The sequence below is a fragment of the Papaver somniferum genome, chromosome 7, assembly GCF_003573695.1.
Source record: "Papaver somniferum cultivar HN1 chromosome 7, ASM357369v1, whole genome shotgun sequence".
Classification (NCBI taxonomy): Eukaryota; Viridiplantae; Streptophyta; class Magnoliopsida; order Ranunculales; family Papaveraceae; genus Papaver; species Papaver somniferum.
Window position 1 is genome coordinate 217,193,431 of NC_039364.1, and position 24,507 is coordinate 217,217,937.

Here is a 24,507-nt window from a genome sequence, read left to right on the forward strand (position 1 = left end):
AAGTTATCTATCACTAATTAAGATCATCCACCCTAGTGTATGGTAAAAGCTATAATTATAAGCTGTAAATAGACTTTACGATTTTGAAATTGGAAAAATGACACGTTTGATTAGTTACCTGGATTCTATTATGTTAAATCCGGAGGAAGATGAAGTGCTTCTTTTGTTTGGCAACAAGTCTGGCCATTCATCGTCAAAGATGCTTACAATGCAACTACTCCCTCAAACAATATTGTTTCCTTTCCTAGTTTGAAGATCTGGAGCAAAAAATGGCCTCGCAAAATAGGTTTTTCTTATCCCAAGCTTCCTTGGAGAGTCTTCAAACTTTGGATAACCTCCATAAAGAAATAGTTGTGATGGAAAAAAGATATCTATATTATAAGGGACAATGGTGTTTTTCTATATCGACGGCTATCTGTATTTCGGACACATAAAGGACGGTCTTGATTTAACCAATTATCTGTGTTTTACTCGCTTCATAACTCTAGGTCATGCGCGCACACGTTAGGGTCAAAACCTCATTTAATTCCCTGCTCCATTTTAGGTTAGCGGAGATTCAATGTTCCAATGAACAAGCCGTTACTTTTCTTATCCATGAAACGTTTCTACAACAACGATGGAGCTGAAAGGATTTTGTCTGGGGTTAGAATGGAGGAAGAGTCCTTGGATCAGGAGGGCGAAATACTCTTATACAGGTAAACATCAGCTACCACCGTTCAACAATCATACTCGATTATTCAATACTGATCTTAGAGAAAAAAATTCTTCCTCTGAATTCGTTTTGTTTCAGAGTGGCAATTTAGGGTTGCTAATTTCTTATCCAATTTACAATTTCAAGTAATGCTTTTTTTTTCTTAAATAGGTCGATGTCTACTTTCTACTTATATACTGTTCTGATTGGATGAGTACTATTTTATTCCAGGTTGGGTTTTCTTTGGCTTAGCATGAATTTTCAGTTCTTTTAAAGTTGAGACTTCCATAGGTATTTTGATTTAATTATGTGTTTGATTTGTTTCATTTGTTTGTATCAAGCGATCAACTTATGGGGTTAATTTTCGCCTCAACAAACCGATTTATTGATACCGAGAGAAAAAATGGACTAATAGATTGTTGGTCAATCTTATGTATCGGTTTAACTTTGAACTAACACAGATGTTTTCAATATTTGCATATACATATTGTGAAGCAAAAAAGAAAAGGAACTCGATGAATGGATGTGCAAACTGACTGTATTCTGCATTAAATTGTTGCATCTTACCCGACAAAGATGAATTGCTGATGCGGGTAAATACATTTTACTGCCAAAGTTCAAAATAAATAGTATATCACATTAAGGTTTTCATTTGTGATTATAAGGTTGAATTAATTCATCATTTAATTTAATTTCATGAGTCACGTGGTCGATGGAGATTCAATGTTTTACATGTAGATTGCTACGAGCTTGCTATGAATTTGCCTCTTCCTTGGTTACATATCTAAACTGATTCGAAAAGGATCTTAATAGATTTATCCGCATCAGCAATGGGTAAAACCCTAAGTATCTTGAAACATTCCTTTAATCTTCTTACTAGAAAAAAATTTCATTGCTTTTGCAATTCCTTCTTCTACTGTCAGCTTTGCAAAAACCAAAGAGAAAAAGAGGGTAGTTCAGTTTCTTAAATCTATAGTTAGCACCCCTTCTCTCCCTATTATGATATCTAATAAAATTTTGTTCTCCCTTCCACCAGGAAAAGTACAATGCTATGATATACCCACAAAAAAGAAAGTAAAAATATTAGGTCCAAATGGTCATGCATAAATTTATCAAAGGTGTTATTTTCTGTTTATGTGTACTTTAATGCTTTTGGGTCTTCTGTGATCTATTAAAAAAACCATTAATTATTAGTAATTTTTGCATTAAGATCATATTACATTATTGTATTAATGGAGCTTAGCATTATTAGCAAGGATATGATATTCTAGCAACTTGGAGTGAAATATCACAACTACGCAACTTTCATGTTTCAGCTGCAGCGACCCTTCCTGTCCTTGCATAACTGGGGTAATTTTTTTTGTACCCATTAGTAGAATTTTTAATTTGCAGGATAACTCGGTGTGGGATTGCAGGTGGGCAACAACTATGTGAAGGGTGACGTGATTTAATTAAGACTTCGCGTTACCTAGGCTCGATTCATTGAGGACAGATATCTCTTGACTATAAGAGAGTTTTAGAGGTTGATATTCTCATGTTATATTCCATTAGATGAAATATTCTTACTGATGAATTTTCCATCGTCATAATTTCTTGATTTTATTTCTATACCATTCCATGAAAAATATTTACGAGTATGATCAGAGCTTATAAATGGGTTATTTTAAAATATTTCTGAGTATGATCCGAGCCTATAAATGCGTTACTGAAAATCATTTATGAGTATGATCAGAGCCTATAAACTGTTTCATAAAATGATCATTTGGGTTTCAGGTATTGAATAAGGTGCATGCATACCCCGACAACTAGATCATAGACAACATGAGTGGTGCAGGTTGCCACGCAGCTGTATGTACCCATTAGCTCAAAACCATGATATAGCATATGATTTCAATGGATTTCATCTGTTCTTATCATATAATTTTTCTAAGGGTTTTAGAATTTCATAAACGAATTTATGAAATTTAGTCATAACGTGGCCTATGATATACTTAATCTGATAATATTTTAATTAACAGATAAGTTTTTCAGTCGACCATCAGTTTAAGAGGTAGATAATATATGTACGGTCCTGTGATATAGAGTTGTATTAAGGTATCAGGGAATCAATCAAGGCTTTGAGAATTGGCGGTTGGTAGTTGCAATTTGAAGTGATTAGAATTCTGCTGCAAAAGGTCATCCATTTGATAAGTCTTGCTCCAACAATTAAGTTGCATGATTCTGACTAGGTACCCGTTGTATACTATAAATATTCCATTTGATAGTCTGAACTTTTCTTCATATCAAGTCGAGTTTTATCTTTAAATCCCTTGAATGTTCTCTTTAGAGTTGATTTTGTGGTTGATTTTGTAGTTGTTAAACCTGTAGTTGAGACTAAGTTTAATCTACGGGTAGGTGCAATACCGAGTGTTTCAGTATTAATAGGAAACAATATTCTTAGTTGTTTAAGTTTGTGAAAAGCTTACCGGGAAGTGGCGCCACTGGCCTAGATTACACTCTGTTAATCATGGATGATTATATTTGCAAGTCTGCCAGTTACCGATTTCTTTATACTGAAAAATGTAGTAACCAAAAACATCTTTATTTGTCATTGCATTTCAACTTTTGTCATCCTTTCATTAGCCAAATCCTTGAATTTGGTCATTGTAGCAGTTGCACTTCAAGATACTCTTTTGATCTTCACACAATGCAAATATGGAACTGATTTTTGCCAAACTATAAAGGACATCTATTGCAACTAATGCTTTAATTATTATTTTCATGTTTGACCGTTCGCATGTTGATCTCGACTAAAGAATTTGTTAACACCAATCTGATCCCCTTATGCAGATAGCAGAAAATATCATCGGTCTGGAATGAGTTATCTTAGATAGTTGGTCGGGCATATGGGACATCTCAATCGACAAATATCAAAGCAAGTTAGAATGTAAAAGAAAAATGAGAATTAGTCCAATGATTTTGTATGTGACAGCTCAATCGACATGCTGGATTTTGGTATCATGACTACAAGCATATTAATTATCTCTCATATTCTTTTTATTTTTGTATTCACTTTTATCAGAATCGCATGGGTTTGATCAATTTTAATGTATCCAAACACATGTTCAATTTTTTGGTTAAACAGTCTGTAACCATGCATTAATTTAACACCAAATTTAAATTAAAATTTAACTTAGAGGTTATCAAAGAAAAATAATGCCTCTAGAAAAAAAAATAACTGAGAGATGGGCCTGACAAACTTATTGATACTGGAGCTGATCTTTGCAACAAACTGGGAAAGTAAAAATCTAACCTGACAAGAGAAATTCTCAGCGGTTTGCTTTCAGTACTAAATATTAGGTTTGGTTAGGCCATATTAGGCATTAAAGCAACCCAAACCCGTGTCATTACGGAACGGGTTATATCCTAGTGAACAATGTAAGACAATGATATCGATGTAGACTAATGATTGAACAAAAATATTGATGAGTATTTATGATAGACAGATATATTGATGATGATAAGTTGTTTTCATTAAAATCAGAGATAACTAGGAGGAGTTACACCACATCATATATATAGCAGTGTCATTATGTAGAGATAAGATCAGAAAACATGACAATATATAGCAGTTCCCTGAAGGAATTAACCTAGGATATTCTAGATAGTAAGAATAAAAGATAAACGGTAAAGAGAAGAGAAAGCAAGGGAATGATATGTGCACAACACAAGGTCAAAGAAGTCATAACTAGTAATATCCAACACTACCCCTCAAACTGAAGCAGGGATGGTGCAGAAGTGCATCAGTTTGTCTCCAAGTTGTCTAGTAGAGGAAGTGGTAGACCCTTGGTAAACATATCAACAATCTGTAATGCTGGGGAGATAAACTCAACATTAGCGGTGCCATCTTGAATCAGATCTCGAACATAGTGATAAGTCAGCTCAATATATGCTTGGTTCGAGCGTGAAAGACATGGATCAAAGTTAAAGTACGAGCACCTAGATTGTCACAGAATAGGTGGTGAGGAAGTGTCAGAGATATATGTAACTCATCAAGGACTGTAGAAAGCCACATGACTCAGATGCCAAGCAAGATAGAGTTTTATAGTCAGCTTCTATAGACGACTTGAGACAGTAGAATGTTTCTTGGACTGTCAGGATATAAAAGTAGAACCCAAAAATACACAAAAACCTGAAGTTAATCTCCTTGAATCTGGAAAGCCTGCCCAATTTGAGTCAGAGTAACCTGAAAGCTGAGTTATATCACCTGGAGTTATAGTAATACCCGATCCCATAAAATAGTTTGAGCTATCTCAGAATTTTTTTCACAAGAAGCACATGTTCAAAAGTTGGAGCATGCATAAACTAAGAAGTATAGTTGACAACAAATGCGATATCTAGCCTGATGAGTGTCAAGTATTTTAGGGTCCTAACAATACTTATGTATTTAGAGGGATTATATAATTTTTAGAGCACTGCTCGGTCGAACTCGCAAGCGTTGTTATCTCAAGCTTGTTTGTCAAGTTTAGTTGCCAAAACTATAAGTCTTGATTTCTAGTCTACTTATAGCTATGTCTCGGATTAGGATAAAATGTGTAGTTGAGCTTTATACTTCACGACGTTCATCGATTGAAGATGAAGAACTACTAAAGGCAGCTTGTGGAACTTCATCAACAAAAGGTATGTGGAGACTTGAACTCATCTATCACTCAGAAGTCTATTTCTATTTTATCTCTTATTGAGGCAAAAGTCTAGCTATATAGACTTTATATTATACACATTTGATATTTCGAGCTGAGTTTAACTCAGTTAGAGCATTGCTCGGTCGAACTCGCATGGGTTGCTATCTCAAGCATGTTTGTCAAGTTTAGTTGTCAAAAACTATATGTCTTTATTTTTATACTACTTATAGCTAAGTCTCGGTTTAGGACAGTTTAGTGTAGTTGAGCTCCAGACTCCATGGCGATCATCTTACGAAGACGAAGAACTACTCAAGGAACCAGTGGAACTTTATCCAACTAAAAGGTATGTGGAGACTTGAACTTATCTATCACTCAAAAGTCTATCTACTCTATATCCTACTCCTGAGACAAAGTGGTATAAGTATGATACTTTTCATACATACACATTTGCTATTTCGAGCCGAGTTTACTCGCCTATCTTTTTCTCGAAATATGTGTTGGTAAGCTTTCGCTTTAATCACTTTTCATCTTAACCCGTGACGAAAGTCATGATGACGTTTCAATCTTGAAAATAGCTTTGATAACGATAATTGTGAATAACGACTGTTATAACATTATAGAAGAATGTTTCAATGATTGAAATGTAGAGTTGAGATTACGTAACCAACTATGGATATAAGCATATATAGTGTGTTCGCACATTGGTGTATAAATACATGTGCTGGAAACCAAGTGTGTGCATATGTGTGCATACAGTATTGGTGAAGGAGACGGGTTGGGTACGCGTACCAGCGGAAGTTTTCGAACCGAAAATTTATGTTGAATTTGTAAGTTTGCAAACTGTTAAACCAGTCACCTTAGGTACGCGTACCCACGGAAGTTTTCGACCGAAAATTTCTACTGAGTTTCTAAATTCAAATTTGGTAGCTATGGTACACGTACCCGTACGCGTACCCAAGCTGGTTATATTTCTCAAATCGGAAATTCATGAACTTAAACAATAAATCAATAAGGAATGCAATCTTTGCAAACCGTGGATATATTGTTCATGAATTGATTCAAGTGAATCAAACCGATTTTGTTTCAATTGTGTCCATTCATAAAGACCTAAGCAATTGAACAACTCTTCAGCTAGTTCTTATGAGTCATTTGAACTAGTTATGTGAAGAAGATGAATACGGTTAATATGTAAGTGCTCATATGGCTAACCATTGGTTAACTATTTGTGAACCAACTAAGTGTACACGTTTAGGTACGGTTGCTCAAACCTAAATGAAATACATTTCATTTGTATGTGACAAGCTAAGTTTCGATCTAACGGTTGAAAGATATTAGCTTGGTTAAATCAGGTTTTTCATCTAATGGTGAATATTGAATACTTTGTTACCAAGGTAACTTGGATTGCCAACCCTGATTTCAAAACTATATAAAGGAGACATCTAGCAACTGGAAAAACTAATCCCCACACCTCTTGTGTGATACTAGTTGGTTTTGCTAGAGTTGATTCTCCTTTAACCGTAGGTTTCTTCTTGAGACCCTGTAGGTTAATGACTGAAAGACTTCATTGGGATTGTGAAGCCAGACGAAACTACTTCTCTTGTACGAGTTCAATTTAATAATTGACTTGAGATTATATCTCCGATATGGCAAGATAAAAAGAAATCACAAACATCTTCGTCTCATCGTTTGTGATTCCACAATATCTAGTTTCGCTACCATACGATTTAGATTATTGTGAGGTGATTGATAATTATAGGATGTTCTTCGGGAATATAAGTTTGGTTTATCAATTGGTTTCTGTTCACCTTGATTTATCAAAAGACGAAACAAAACTCTTAGGTATATCTGTGGAACACATATTTATCTATCAGCGTAGACTTTTCTGTGTGATACAGATTTGTTTATTAAAGTCTTCGACTTTGGGTCGTAGCAACTCTTGGTTGTGGGTGAGATCATCTAAGGGAATCAAGTGCGTAGTATCCTGCTGGGATCAGAGACGTAAGGAGCGCAATTGTACCTTGAATCAGTGTGATATTGATTAGGGTTCAACTACAGTCCAGGCCGAAGTTAGTTTGTAGTAGGCTAGTGTATGTAGCGGCTTAATACAGTGTGGTGTTCAATCTGGACTAGGTCCCGGGGTTTTTCTGCATTTGCGGTTTCCTTGTTAACAAAATTTATGGTGTCTGTGTTATTTCTATTCCGCATTATATTTTGTTATATAATTGAAATATCACAGGTTGTGCGTTAAGATCAATCAATTAGAATATCCAACCTTTGGATGCTGATTTAAATTTATTGACACTTGAATATTGGTCTTTGGTACCATCCAAGTTTATCTCTCTAGTATTTGATAAAGACTCGCAAATTTCCATTTGCTTGAGTAAAGATCAAATCGAGAGATTGAGATATTAACCCTTTGATATACTTTTATCTAGATTGAGTCTGACTGTCTAGTTGATTCTCTAGAAAGTATATTGGAGTTAGTCCATACAGATTGCTAATCTAAATATTGGGTGAGGTTGTTAGACCCCCGCTTTTTCAATTGGTATCAGAGCAGGCAAACACGTTTAAGAACTCAAAAGTCTGTGTTTTTATCGATATGACTCCAAGGACAGAGGTGCTATCTCTATTAACGTACCACCAGTCTTTGATGGCTCAAACTACTTATGGTGGAAAATTGCTATGCAAGATTTTCTTCAAGCACGTGATTTTCAATCATGGGTATATGTAGTTAATGGCTATGATGCTCCCGTTGTGACAATAGGTAACGCTACTGTTCCAAAGAATATTGGCGAATACGATGCTGCTGAGATACTTGCTGCAAAGCAAAACTCCGACGGTTTGAATGTCATCATACATGCCATTACCCTAAATCTTCAGCACCATATGTCAAATTGCACTAGGTCAAAATATGCGTGGGATATCTTAAAAATCGTATTCGAAGGAAATACCAGTGAAAAGGAAGCCAGACTTCAAAACCTAAATTCTGATTGGGAAAACCTTCGTATGGCAGATGAAGATTCATTTGATGAGTTTAATCACAAAGTGTCTGAAATTTTTAATGCATCTTTTGCATTGGTAAGACTATTCCTGAAAAGGACATTGTGATGAAAATTCTCAAATTGCTGCCATCTAGATACGATTCTAAGAAGGACACCATCGTTGAGGGAAATAACCTTGATACTCTTTTCAAAAATACTCTGGTTGGAAAGTTAAAGATTTTTGATCTTGAAATGCAACAAAGAGAGAAACATCACTTGGTAGTAAACTCTGTTACCACATCTGATAAGAAATCTCGCTGCCCAAAAGTGATTGAAAAAATGAGAATAGCTTTAATTCATCTCTTTCATTGTTCATACAACACTTGAAAAAGACACTCAGACAGAGTAAAAGAAAGTCTCAAAAGAAAAATACCTCAATCAAAAAGGGGAAAAATAAAGATCAAAAGAATCATGAAAATAAGTATTGTTTAAAGTGTTACAGAAGTGTTCATACTTCAAATAACTCTGATGAGTTAACCAAGGCTTGGATGGCTACTCTTGACTACTGTCCGGAGGAATAAATATGTGTAAGTTCCTTCAACTTCTTTGCTGACAATCACACGTGTCCTCCAAACAGCCTAGTTCACTCCGAATTACTCAATCATGTCCCTTCAAAAGAAGAAAATCTAATGAAAAGGATTGAATATTTGGAAGATGAACTGGATGTTCTGAGACATGAAATTGCAAGCATTCGCAATAGTGATTCCCATAAGAAATACCATCCCTCGGTTATTTCTTCTCAGCAAATCATGCCTGACTCTATATCTAATGAAAAGGATGATATAGAAAATCACAAGATTTTCTCAATTGATTCAAATTATGATATCTTGTGTGTTGATCAGGATCATCAAGATAATATAAGTACAAAAAATCAAGAGATTATCTCCTCAGTCAAAACATGCTTGCAAAAGAGGAAAAAGAAATCTTTCATATGTACTAGTAAAAGTACGAAAGAGATTTATAAGACCACTCATAGCCTTCAAAGACCAACAAACAGAGTTCTCAACACTAATCTAAGACAAATGAGCAAAACTCTCAATTCTGTTCATATAAGGGGAGAACGGGATCAAGAGATAAGTACACCCTTAAGATGGAGACCTCCCGTTCCTGTTCTGGATCGGGAGAAACTTATTCTGTAGTAAGAATATAAGATGGTTCTTGTACCCTCTGTTTTCTACAAGAACCACATCCTACTAAGAGGGTTGTATTTTTGTACTTAGTCTGGTTCTTATCTCTGTTTGGTTTGGTTAAAAGCATTCATAAACGCTTTCTCCTAAAATCGTTTCCTTGCACCTACCCTTGACGTAGGGTTTTAGTCAAAAGATCTTCTTAAAATATCTTTTTCCTTTTAAGAAGAAGTCCCTTCCCTTGAAGGCTAAGCATTTCATGTCTCTCTTCTGCCATGTCTTTTTCCAGACTCTCAAGTAAAGATAATGATGTGTGGACTGTTTTGTTTCCATCTAAGAAGATTCGTTTCGACTCATCAGATAATGAGTTATGCTCAGACAAACGTGATGTATCTTTTGATGGAAATACATCTGTATCCCAGTTTAAGAAACTCTTCTTGACCAAGAATCTCGTTTTGGAACAAGTAAGTGCTATGAAAAACGAATTAATTGTATCATCCAAGAAACTGGAAAAAAAAAAAGAAAATCTTGAATCAATGATTGATCTAATTGAAGAGGAGCTTGATGAATACAGGGAATATGAGAAGAATTCTAAAAGTAAGTGAAATATTATTTTCTAGGAAACTTCTTAAGAGAAATTTTATTCTTGCTTTGTGTAAGAAGGATAACTAGGTTTTGGAATATCCATTATTGTGAGTACACATAGCTATGTCCAACGTTTTCATCTTGCAATGTCTTTAGATTTATTTATTTAAATTCTAAAGTGATTTGGAAGATGATGTTTGCAGTATTAATCTTTATGGTTTTATATATTACAATATGTTATGGGATATGTTTGTTTGCGTCCGTGAACTATTATTGTCCCATACGATGTCAAATGTTATCTCTTTCATATGTCGATATGCATGTTTTGATACAAGATCGATGAACTTTTGACAAACAAAAGTTAAGCCTATTATGTCAATTCTTTGATGGAAGATAGGTTAAAATCTTTTGTTTATAAAGATTATGTCTATTGTATGTCATTGTGCAAATAGTGATGAAGATAAAATGAATCTTTGTATATTCCACAGTATTGATCTTCCCTGATCCATATTTTATGTATATACTGTACGGCTCTATAAGTTTTCTTATGTGATCATTTCCAACTAAACAAATCATAGATTCTTTTGTGATTAATTTGGTTGTGTATTCCGATTAAATTAATCATGGGTTCTCTTGTAATTAGTTTGATTGAGAATTTGTGGATACAAAATCATTTTGTGGTTTTTGGTGTCCAAAGAAATCCTTCTTTTCTTGTAAAAGTAAGGTTGCTCTTGTTGTTCTTTCGGAAATGACATCAAATAGGGGAGAGTTCTTTTGAACTTGCGCTTAATTTCCATATCTCTGTGGGGAGTGCGGCTATGGAATATTTTAGGGGTTATCTTGTATCTTTATAAACTCCTTGATGAATGCATTTAGCTTCGGCTTTATGATTGCATCTAAACAAGTTGATATGTACTTTTCTTTGGTCTTGAAGCATCTCAGTGGAAATAACATTAGGATCCCGTTTTCGTACCTTTGCCAATTTTATTGACAAAAAGGGGGAGAATTAATATGTAGTTCACACTACAAATACATATGGTTTACGTGTTTTGCGGATCATTATGTAAAGGGGAGTGGTTTTCATGTTGAGATGAAAGAATTGACTAAGGGGTAGAGATACATATCACCATAGTATTGTTGTAAAAGTTGTGATATAAGAACTTTGATACTGTGTAATAATATCATGACATTGTATAACAATGATCGAGAGCTTTTGTTTTCTCATTGTTATGGCTACGGATCTTCAACAACTATGATGCTGAATTGAACATCTATGGAATCATGGGAGTACTCAGAAAAGACGAAGTTTTCGAGTAATGTTGAAGCACCAAGGAGATCAAGCATGTGGACAAGAAGCTACAAAGTTTTATTTATTTTGTAATCCATATTATTGATAGTTTTTCCACTAAAATTAACAAAGGGGGAGATTGTTAGAGCATTGCTCGGTCGAACTCGCATGCGTTGCTATCTCAAGCATGTTTGTCAAGTTTAGTTGTCAAAACCATATGTCTTGATTTCTAGACTACTTATAGCTAAGTCTCGGTTTAAGACAGTTTAGTGTAGTTGAGCTCCAGACTCCATGGCGATCATCTTACGAAGACGAAGAACTACTTAAGGAACCAGTTGATCTTCATCCGACTAAAATATATGTGGAGACTTGAACTTATCTATCACTCAAAAGTCTATCTACTCTATCTTCTACTCTTGAGACAAAGTCGTATAAGTATGATAGTTTTCATACATACACATTTGCTATTTCGAGCCGAGTTACTCGCCTATCTTTTTCTAGAATATGTGTTGGTAAGATTTCGCTTTAACCACTTTTCATCTTAACCCGTGACGAAATTCATGATGACATTTCAATCTTGAAAATATCTTTGATGACGATAGTTGTGAATAACGACTGTTATAACATTATAGAAGAATGTTTTAATGATTGAAATGTAGAGTTGAGATTATGTAACCAACTATGGATATAAGCATATATAGTGTGTTCGCACATTAATGTATAAATCCATGTGCCGGAAACCAAGTGTGTGCATAAGGTATTGGTGAAGGAGACAGGTTGGGTACGCGTACCAGCGAAAGTTTTCGAACCGAAAATTTCTGCTGAGTTTGTAAGTTTGCAAACTGTTAAAACAATCACCTTAGGTACGCGTACCCGTACACGTACCCACGGAAGTTTTCGACCGAAAATTTCTGTTGAGTTTCTAAACTCAAATCCGGTAGCTATGGTACACGTACCCGTACGCGTACCCAAGATGGTTATATTTCTCAAATCGGGAGTTCATGAACTTAAACAATAAATCAATAAGGAATGCAATCTTTGCAAACCGTGGCTATATATTTCATGAATTGATTCAAGTGAATCAAACCGATTTTGTTTCAATCGTGTCTATTCATAAAGACCAAAGCAATTGAACAACTCTTCAACTACTTATGAGTCATTTGAACTAGTTATGTGAAGAAGATGAATACGGTTAATATGGAAGTGCTCATATGGATAACCATTGGTTAATTATTTGTTAACCAACTAAGTGTACACGTTTAGGTACGGTTACTCAAACCTAAATGAAATACATTTCATTTGTGTGTGACAAGCTAAGTTTCGATCTAACGATTGAAAGATATTAGCTTGGTTAAATCGGGTTTTTCATCTAACGGTGAATATTGAATGCTTCGTTACCAAGGTAAGTTGGATTGCCAACCCTGATTTGAAAACTATATAAAGGAGACATCTAGCAACTGGAAAAACTAATCCCCACACCTCCTGTATGATACTAGTTGGTTTTGCTAGAGTTGATCTCCTTTAACCTTAGGTTTCTTCTTGATACCCTGTAGGTTAACAACTGAAAGACTTCATTGGGATTATGAAGCCAGACGAAACTAATTCTGTTGTAGTTGAGCGATCTGATCTTTCCATTTTCTATCGTACGAGTTCAATTGAATAATTGAATTGAGATTATATCTCCGATAGGGCAAGATAAAAAGAAATCACAAACATCTTCATCTCATCGTTTGTGATTCCACAATATCTAGTTTCGCTACCATACGATTTAGATTATTGTAAGGTGATTGATAATTCTAGGATGTTCTTCGGGAATATAAGTCCGAGTTATCAATTGGTTTTTTTTCACCTTGATTTTATCAAAAGACGAAACAAAACTCTTAGGTATATCTGTGGGAGACAGATTTATCTATCATCATAGACTTTTCTGTTTGATACAGATTTGTTTATTAAAGTCTTCGACTTTGGGTCGTAGAAACTCTTGGTTGTGGGTGAGATCAGCTAAGGGAATCAAGTGCGTAGTATCCTGCTGGGATCATATACGTAAGGAGCACAACTGTACCTTGAATCAGTGTGATATTCATTAGGGTTCAACTACAGTCCAGACCGAAGTTAGTTTGTAGTAGGCTAGTGTCTGTAGCGGCTTATGTTAGAGCATTGCTCGGTCGAACTCACATGCGTTGCTATCTCAAGCATGTTTGTCAATGTTAGTGATCAAAACTATAAGTCTTGATTTCTAGTCTACTATAGCTAAGGTCTCGGACTAGGATAGAAAGTGTAGTTGAGCTCAAGAACTCCATGACAATCATCATACAAGACGAATAACTACTCAAGGAACCGGTGGATCTTCATCGACTAAAAGGTATGTGGAGACTTGAACTTATCTATCACTCAAAAGTCTATTTATCTCTTATTTTGAGACAAAAGTCGATTTGCTATATAGACTTAGATTATACACATTTGCTATTTCGAGCCGAGTTTATCTCGCCTATCTATTTCTCGAAATATGTGTAGGTAAGCTTTCGCTTTAGCCAAGTTCATCTTTACCTAGTGAAGAAAGTCATGACAAGTTTCAATCACTTTGAAAATTGCTTACTTTGACGAAAGATAGTTTGTGAATAACAACTATAGAATATCAACGTTCTCTAAGAATGTTTCAATGATTAAAATGAGAGTTTAGATTATATAACTATTGGAGGATATAAGCATCGTTGTGGAAACACATATATGTATAAGTCCTTATTCCTTGAACCGAAGTTTGCGAACTCTGTTGATCAAGAGAACCGGAATGGTGGCGTGAGCCAAGTCCGCGAACTGGCGGAAGTTCTCGACCCGAGAAATTCTGCTGGAGTTTGTGAACTCCGTCCGGGAACTTAAGTCCGCGAACCCAGTCCGCGAGATTGAGTAGGTTATATCTAAAAACGATGTTTGTGAACTTATTCTTATATAAACTAAGGAATGCAATTTGCAAACCGTGGCTATGTAGTTCATGAACCGATTCGAGTGAATCAAATCATTTTTGCTTCAATTGTGTCTTGTGTAGTTACATAAGATTTCCTTGCAATTGAACAACTCTCTAACTAGTTCATTTGAGTCACTTTAACTAGTTATGGTGAAGAAGAATATGGTTGATATGAAAGTGATCATATGGCTAACCATTTGGTTGACTATTGTTGAACCAACAAATGTACAAGTTTGGGTACGGTTACACAAGCCTAGAAACGTGCATTTCATTTGTGTGTAACAAGCTAGTTTTCGATCTAACAGTTGAAAGATATTAGCTTGAATCTAATCAGGATTTCATCTAACGGTGAATATTGAATGCTTTGTTACCAAGCTAACATTGATTGGAAACCCTGATTTGAAAGACTATATAAGGGAAAACTCTAGCAACTGGGAAACCTAATCCCCACACCTTTTGTGTGATACTAGTTGTGCTATGCTAGATTTGATTCTCCTTTAACCTCTGGTTTCTTCTTCTAAACCAGGTTAACGACTTAAAAACTTCATTGGGATTGTGAAGCCAGACCGATACTACTTTCTTGTAGTTGTGTGATCTGATCTTGTTGTTTCTATCGTACGAGTACAATTGTAATAATTGGCTTGAGATTGATATCTCCGATAGGCAAGATATAAAAGAAATCACAAACACTTCGTCTCATCGTTTGTGATTCCGCAATATCTTTTTCTGCTGCGTCGATTAAGATTATTGTGAGGTGATTGATAATACTAGGCAGTTCTTCGGGAATATAAGTTCGGTTTATCAATTGGTTCCTGTTCACCTTGATTTATCAAAAGACGGAACAAAACTCGTAGGTATATTCGTGGGAGACGGATTTATCTGTTACCATAGACTTTTCTGTGTGATACAGATTTGTTTATTAAAGTCTTCGAATTTGGGTCGTAGCAACTCTTAGTTGTGGGTGAGATCAACTAAGAGAATCAAGTACGTAGCATCCTGCTGGGATCAGAGATGTAGGAGCATAACTGTACCTTGGATCAGTGTGAGATTTATTGTGGTTCAACTACAGTCCAGACCGAAGTTAATCTTGAGTAGGCTAGTGTCTGTAGCGGCTTAATACAGTGTTTTTTCAAACTGGACTAGGTCCCGGGGTTTTTCTGCATTTGAGGTTTCCTCGTTAACAAAATTCTGGTGTCTATGTTATTTCTTTTCCGCATTATATTTTGTTATATAATTGAAACATCACAGGTTGTGCGTTTTTCAATCAATTAGAATATCCGACCTTTTGGTTGTTGATTTAAATTGATTGACACTTGGATATTGTTCTTTGGTACCATCCAAGTTATCTCTCTAGTATTTGATAAAGACTCGCAGATTTCTATTTGCTTGAGTATATATCAAATCGAGAGATTGAGATAAAAACTCTTTGATATACTTTTTATCTAGATTGAGTCTGACTGTCTAGCTGATTCTCTAGAAAGTATATTGGAGTTTGTCCGTACAGATTGATAAGCGTAATATTGGGTGTGGTTGTTGTACTCCCACTTTTTCAGCTTAATAAAGTGTGGTGATCAATATGGACTAGGCCCCGAGATTTTTCTGCATTTGCGGTTTCCTCGTTAACAAAATTTCTGGTGTCTGTGTTATTTCTATTCCGCATTTTATTTTGTTATAATTAAAATATTACAGGTTGTCCGTTAAGATCAATCAATTAGAATATCCAACCTTTGGTTGTTGATTTAAATTGATTGACATTTGGATATTGGTCTTTGATACCATCCAAGTTTATCTCTCTAGTATTTGATAAAGACTCGCAGATTTCCATTTGATTGAGTAAAGATCAAATCGAGAGATTGAGATATTAACTCTTTGATATACTTTTATCTAGATTGAGTCTGAATGTCTAGTTGATTCTTTAGAAAGTATATTGGAGTTAGTCCATACAGATTGCTAATCGAAATATTGGGTGAGGTTGTTAGACCCCCGTTTTTTCAAACTCGCTTACATATTTCTCAAAATATATGTTGGTAAGCTTTCGCTTTAACCTAGTTCATCTTTATTCTTGACGAAAGTCAAAAAATGATCATGTGAAAATCGCCTGGTAACATCTTACATGATTTGTGTGAGACAGTCATTTGATGTAGACTCGAAATATTTCGTATTGATCTATTGATCATTTGAAAATTTCTTTGAAGATAATAGTTTGTGTGAGACAACTATTCCCGTCTTCCAAGAATGTTTCAATGATTAACATGGAGTTTAGAATGATTAACCATTGATTGGATACAACATAATATGCGCACTTGTATACTAACTGTTGCAAATTATTCAAAGTCGGGGAACTATGGTATTCATACCCGTACGCGTAATGGTTTGATAGTTGAAGTCCAGGAACTTAGTATACATACCCGTATGCGTACTGGCTGAAAAGTTCAAGTCCTGGAATTCAACTGAGTCTGGTCACGTACGCCAGTATGTGTACCCTTTCGCATACTGGCGAACCCAGACCAAGTTCGGAACTCTAAGTATGCGGACTGATAAATGCATAATTCATATGATTTTAGTGTCCATTCCATACTTGTTTTAGCTATTATTCTTGCTTATTTTCGTATTACTATTCTTGTTTTCTCTTATTTGTCTCTGTTAGGTGAATCATCCAAAAAGGAGCTACGAAGTGCTGAAATGATCTAGGAAGAGAAGTATTCCAAGTGTCCAAGTGCCCAAGTCCAAGATAAGTGGAAGAAGTGCGACGAAAAGAAGCAAAACGCTCAAAATCAAGAGAAGGGCCAAAGAACGATCTTAACTCATTCAAATTAAGTATTTCTCATCATCATCTTGAATATAATTGAAAGATAAAAAGAATGCAAAAAGATGAGGTCATTCCGAGTTCGGATGAAGAAGTTGTGGCCAAAACAAGCTTTTATTGAATACCGAAGACAGCAAAATTGGCGGACGGGTTTCATACTTTAGTTCCGAAAATTTCTGCTGGAATTTGAAGTTCGCGGACTGGGTTTCCGAACTTAGCAAGTGCAAAACGTGTATTAATACCTTGGAAAGCCTAAGGGCACGTTGGGATTCATTATTTCGTTATTTCGGGTCGGGTTCTTGAACCAAACTAAATACGTGAAGACCAAGCAATGTAAACCTATAAAAAGGTGTTAGGTTATGTAAAATGATATGTATCATTAGGTCACAAAAATTGTATATCTTGGAGAGGAGAAATATTAAAGCTAGGGTTTCAGAACGATTCTCAATCGTAACGTTATCTCTTTACTTTTCTCATATGTATATCATGGATGTTTCTACATCCATGAGCAGCTAAACACCAAATGATTGAGGATGAATTCTAAGTTGTAAACAAGATTTGAGTTATTATATTAATCTACTTTGAAGTTCTTCACATGATTATCGTTTGTTTATATTATAATGAATACTTATGATTGATTGATAGATTGTTTAGGTGGCCAACTAAATTGATTTGTTGATTCAATCTATTGCTAGTATTGAGTTAAGAGATAAGTAATCGTCAAATAACCTTTATACAAGTAGAGAACAGGAAACCTTACAGAGGGATTATGTGGAGCGATTGTGGGTATAAACAACACTAGAAAGTGGACCTTGAGCTAAGAGTCTAACTATTAGGATCAACTTATAAATTCAAAAAAGATAAAGCATTCGACCAAATTACACCTTGAGTGAGATACTACTAGGTGGTTTAGAGAATAAAATTTGGTGTTGGAGAGCTTCCGTACTCAGTGATAAAAGGAATTTAGGGAACAACACTGAGATAGCTGTTATTCCACGGTTGGTGATAATCTATGATTAACGACGAGTAGGCAATTATAATAACTCATTGACGGTTTATTAACGAAGAAGGGTTCCTCAATCATATCTCTCTCTATTGATTACAATTCAACTTTATTTGCTTTGATTATTTATTCTGTTTAAAATCTAAAACAAAACCCCCCTTTGTGACACTTTGACAACTAAAACTCAATGCTCTTCGTGGGAACGATCCTTACTTCCATTATATTACCAGTTAATTGTGTGGAAACAAGATTATTATTTTGTTGAGCCTATGACAGCCCCATCAAATTTTGACGCCGCTTCCGGAGAGCAGTCGGTAGATTTAGTTGTTATTTTTATTAGTTTTAATCTTGTTTTTAGAATTTCTTTTTAGTTTTTAATTTCGTTTTCTAGATTTTTGTTTTCAGGTACTTAATCTCTGGCACCGAAAGACTGGGAATACTAGAGGTGCAGAATCCAAACTCGTAGGGGAACGGTGTTAAAAGTACGTCCACAGTTGCAAGAAGAGCCTTCTACATCAACAATGGTGAACGACGGTACAAACCCTCCTCCTCCTCCGGAAAACAAGCTGCGAGAGTTGACATCTCCATGCTTAGATTCACAACCACTGTGTATTACAACCACTAACCCAGTGGACCTAAAGCCGAATGTACTTCATCATCTATCAAAGTTCAAGGGACTTCCAGGTGAAGATCCGAATCATCATCTTCAAAAATTTCAACAAAAGTTGACAAGTCTTAGGCAAGGTACCGAAGACAGTGATACGACAATGCTGCAAGCTTTCATATTCTCCTTAATAGATTCAGCGGAAGAATGGTTGTATTACCTTCCTCCAGGGAGTATTACAACATGGACGAAGATAAAAAAGCTATTTTTAGAGAAGTATTTTCCTGCTTCTAAGGCAGCATCCGTTCGTAAAGAGATTAATGGTATTCTTCAAAATATTGGGGAGTCTCTTTATGAATATTGGGATAGGTACAAGAAATTGGTGGCGAGTTTCCCTCACCACAACATATCACCAACACTCATCATTCAATATTTCTACGAAGGATTACTTCCAGAGCAACGGAATTTGATTGATGCGGCTGCTGGTGGTTCATTTACTGAAAAGACTCTCTCGCAAGCAACTAGTTTGATCGAGAGTATGGATTCGAATGCTCAACAATTTTATACCAGAAATAACTCAATCAGAAGAGTTAGCAATATGGAAGAAACTTCACAATTCATAGCAACGAATGAACAACATAGAGAAGTTAGTCCAAAGAATGGCAGCAGTGATCATTCCTTCCTACGAAAATGAAGCCGAGGTAAATGCTATATTTCCTAATCAGAGGCCAAGGTATGATCCCTATTCTAATACTTATAACCTTGGTTGGAAAGATCATCCTAATTTCAGTTATGCTAACAAGCAAGCTGCAGCTCCTAATCCATATTTGAGACAAGGTGATTTTCAACAACAACAACCTCAGAATGAGGAATCCAAGTTTGAAGCACTCATCTCCATAATCAAACAGGGTCAGCAGAAAACCGATCAATTCATATAGAAAGCCGAACAGAATCAACTAAAAACTGATAATGCTATTAGAGATTTGCAAACTCAGATGAGGAAAATGGTGACAGATATGAATCAAATGAAAGGACAAGCTTCAATAAAGTTGCCATCACAACCTTTTGTGAACCCAAGAGAGCACGTTAATGCAATAACTCTAAGAAGTGGGAGACAAACTGAAGAGACACATCAACAAAAAGAGGTTAGTAACGACATCGAAAAGGAAGTAGAGGAGGAAATTGTTCCAAAGGAAAATCCAACCTCAAACGGCCAACCTAAGGACACGGTTCCCACTTTTACCATACCACCTCCTTTCCCTAGTCGTTTTTCCAAATCCAGAAAAGAAGCTCAAGACAAGGAAATCAAGGATATTTTCAGCAAGATACACATCAATATTCCATTTATTGAGGCCATCAGAACCGTACCCAGGTATGCTAAGGTTTTGAAGGATTTTTGTACAAGGAAGGATAAGTTGATTGCTAATGAGATCACTCAAGTGGGCGAAAGTGCTACATCTATGTTACTTAAGAAGATGCCTACAAAGTGTGAAGATCCTGGTGGGTTCACAGTTCCCGTTACCATTGGTAACCGATGATTTGAGCGTGCTTCGCTTGATTTGGGAGCTTCCATAAGTGTTATGTCAGCCGATGTTTATAATTCTTTGAATCTCGGACCTTTAAAAGAGGCAAAGATCACTATTCAATTGGCTAACAAGTCCAATATATATCCTAAGGGAGTCGTGGAAGACGTGTTAGTTCAAGTGAATCAGTTAATCTTTCTGGTTTATTTTTACATTGTGGATATGCATAATGGAGATAATTGTTCATCTACTTCGTTACTTCTTGGGAGACCGTTTATGAAGACTGCAAAGACGAAGATTGATGTTGATAGTGGTGCAATCACTATGGAATTTGATAAGGAGATCATACGGTTCAATATCTTTGAAACCATGCGTTATCCTAGTGATGTTCACTCCGATTTCTCTATTGATGTTATTGGTTCGTTAGCGCAACAAATATTTGATTTGAATAGTGGAGATGAACTTGGAGTTGTGCTACACAACAACATTTCTTTGGACGTTCACGGACAGCCGAACCTGGACGTCGAATTAGACAAAGAAATGGTGGAAATTTGTGGTGCTTTAACGGCACTACAAGAAGCAAAAACGGGTAATATTTCTTATATTTCTTTACCCGTAACTAATGAGGTTCCTTTACCTTCTGTTGTGCAGGCACCGAAACTTGAACTGAAGCCGCTTCCAGACCACCTAAAGTACGCGTACTTGGGTGATAAAGAAGAACTTCCGGTGATTATTGCAAAGAACCTCACCCCAATACAAGAAGAACGTCTCCTTAGAATTCTGAAAGAGCACAAAACGGCTATTGGTTGGACAACTGCTGATATCAAAGGCATTAGTCCATCCATGTGCATGCATAAAATCCTAACGGAAAATGATTTTAAGCCAGTATGTGATGCTCAGCATAGGCTTAACCCCCCAATGATGCAGGTCGTGAAGAAAGAAATCCTCAAATTGTTAAGTGTGGGGGTGATTTACCCAATTTCTGACAGCAAATGGGTTAGCCCGGTACATGTGGTACCAAAGAAAGCAGGTGTCACTGTTGTTAGAAATCAAGATGATGAACTTGTTGCTACAAGAGTTCAAACTGGATGGAGAGTGTGCATAGACTACAAAAAGCTTAATGCCGCAACCCGAAAGGATCACCTTCCTTTGCCTTTCATTGATCAGATGTTAGAGAGGTTAGTAGTACATTCATATTATTTCTTTTTGGACGGTTATTCAGGCTAGAATCAGATTGTTATTGTACCGGAGGATCAAGAGAAGACTACTTTCACTTGTCCTTTTGGTACGTTTGCCTATAGACAGATGTCGTTTGGTCTTTGCAATGCGCCTGCCACTTTTCAGAGGTGTATGATTAGTATATTTTCTGACTACGTGGAACGCATCATTGAGGTATTTATGGATGATTTTAGTGTTTATGGTGATTCATTTGATATTTGTTTACAAAATCTTGAACTTGTGCTTAAAAGATGCATAGACACTAACCTTGTTCTTAATTGGGAGAAATGCCCTTTTATGGTAAACCATGGCATAGTGCTTGGTCACATTGTGTCCTCTCGAGGGCTTGAAGTTGACAAAGCAAAGATAGACTTGATAAGAAACTTACAATATCCCACTTCAGTGAGGGAAATTCGTTCTTTTCTTGGTCATGCAGGTTTTTACAGGCGGTTTATCAAGGATTTCTCCAAAATCTCAATGCCGATGTGCAAATTGTTGCAAAAAAAAGGTTATTTTTGACTTCAACAAGGAGTGCAAGGATGCTTTTGATAGATTAAAAGAGTTGTTGACAACTGCACCAATTATCAAGTCATTGGATTGGAGCTTGCCACTTGAATTAATGTGTAATGCAAGTGACTATGCAGTTGGAGCCGTTTTGGGTCAAAGAGTAGACAAGCTGTCTCATGTGATTTATTATGCATATAGGACCCTAAACGATGCACAAATCAACTATTCTACCACCGAGAAAGAATTTTTGGCTATAGTGTTTGCACTAGAAAAATTTAGATCATACTTGGTGGGCACAAAGGTGATTGTATATTCCGATCATGCAGCACTTCGGTACCTATTAAAGAAGAAAGAAGCTAAGCCAAGGCTTATACGATGGATACTACTATTGCAAGAATTTGATTATGAAATCAAGGATAAAAGAGGCATTGAAAATACTGTTGCTGATCACCTTAGTAGACTTGTTGTTTCCGAAGAAGAACTTCCTTTACAAGATCGTTTTCCAGACGAACAACTTTTCTCAATTGAAGATTCAACATCTTGGTATGCGAATATAGTGAACTACTTGGTTACAAGACAAGTACCTAGTACGATGTCTAATTTTCAAAAGCTTAAGCTTAAGAAAATAGCCAAGCAATATGTGTGGGATGAGCCCTACTTGTGGAAATACGGTTCTGATCAAATCATCCGCAGGTGCGTACCTAATTCTGAATTTCAATCTATTCTTACTTTTTGTCATACTTATGCATGTGGTGGTCACTTTGGTTCTAAACGTACCGCTTTCAAAGTACTTGAAAGTGGATTTTATTGGCCTACCCTATTTGAGGATGCATATATTTTTTGAAAATCTTGTGATAGATGTCAAAGAACTGGCAATCTAGGTACTCGAAATCAAATTCCACTCAATCCTATTCTCACCGTAGAGATTTTTGATATGGGGCATAGATTTTATAGGTCCTTTTGTCAATTCTTATGTTAAATATTATATACTTCTTGCTGTGGATTATGTTTCGAAATGTGTGGAAGCTAAAGCCATCCCTTCTAATGATTCTCAAGTTGTTTGTGAGTTTGTGAAGGAATATATTTTCTCTAGACATGGTACACCAAGAGTGATTATCAGTGATGGAGGCTCACATTTTCAGAAATCCTTCCATGCTCTACTCAAGAAGTACAACATAACACACAAGGTTGGTACGCCATACCACCCACAAACTAGTGGGCAAGCTGAAATCTCAAACCGTGAGATTAAATCCATTCTTGAGAAAACCGCTAACACTACACGGAAAGATTGGAGTTATAGGCTTAATGATGCATTATGGGCATGTAGAACGGCGTACAAGACACCGATTGGTATGTCTCCATATCGATTGGTTTATAGAAAAGCTTGTCATCTTCCGGTTGAAATTAAACACAAGGCTTATTGGGCGATAAAGATGTGCAACATGGATTATGACAATGTGGGGAAACTAAGGAAGTTACAACTTAATGAGCTAGAGGAGATACGTAATGATGCTTATGATAGTTCTCGTATATACAAGGAAAAGATGAAACTTTTCCATGACAAGATGATTTATCGAAAGAGTTTTTTTGTGGGTCAAAAAGTTCTTTTATTTAATTCTCGTCTTAAGTTATTTCCGGGGAAGCTAAGGTCCAGATGGATTGGACCGTTTGTTGTTACTAATGTTTTCTCTTATGGTGCAGTTGAAATTTCTAGTCTTAAAGATGGGACAACTTCAAAAGTAAACGGCCATAGATTGAAGCCATTATGAAAACGTTTCCTATGTGAACATGGATGAAATTGAGCTTCGTGATTTACTCCCTCTGGAGGAGTAGCATAATTGGAATGCCAAGTCGGGCTGAGGACATTAAACTAAGCGCTAAATGGGAGGCAACCCATCGGTTTTGTATCTCTATCCCTTTTGTTTTTAGTTTTCTTAGTTTTTCATATCATATCTTTCATTCCCATCTTATATTTTACAAGTTCTATATCTGTAATGAAAGTTTTGACGAATTCTCGTCAGAAAATTCTGACTGCGCACTTGTCACGAAAATAGCTACCGAGACTTCATACGGAGTCCTATTTGAGTGGTTGACCCCAAATTTTAAATAGGACATACTCATATTTCTTTTCCAAAAAGAAAATCTGAATTCGGAGTCTGTTAAGTTGAAGCGATAGGCCTGGACATTTGAGTTTCGGTATTTTTCCAGACTTTTTCAGATTGCATGTCTGTCAGTCCGGAGGCCATAAAAGTCAGACCGTGTATTGAAACACTGTGAAATTCTGATACGTTATAGAAAATACGTAGGCGAACAACTTTTGTTTAGGATTCTTTTCCTAGTTACCTACCCATTGGTACAGTTTTCGAGTTTTTCAGGGCTGTTATGTTAGAAATCAGAATTTTCGGTTTTAAACATTGAGGACAATGTTGAGTTTAAGTGTGGGGGAGTAGTTAAGCATGTTTGGATTGCATAAAAAAAATCATACTCTTTG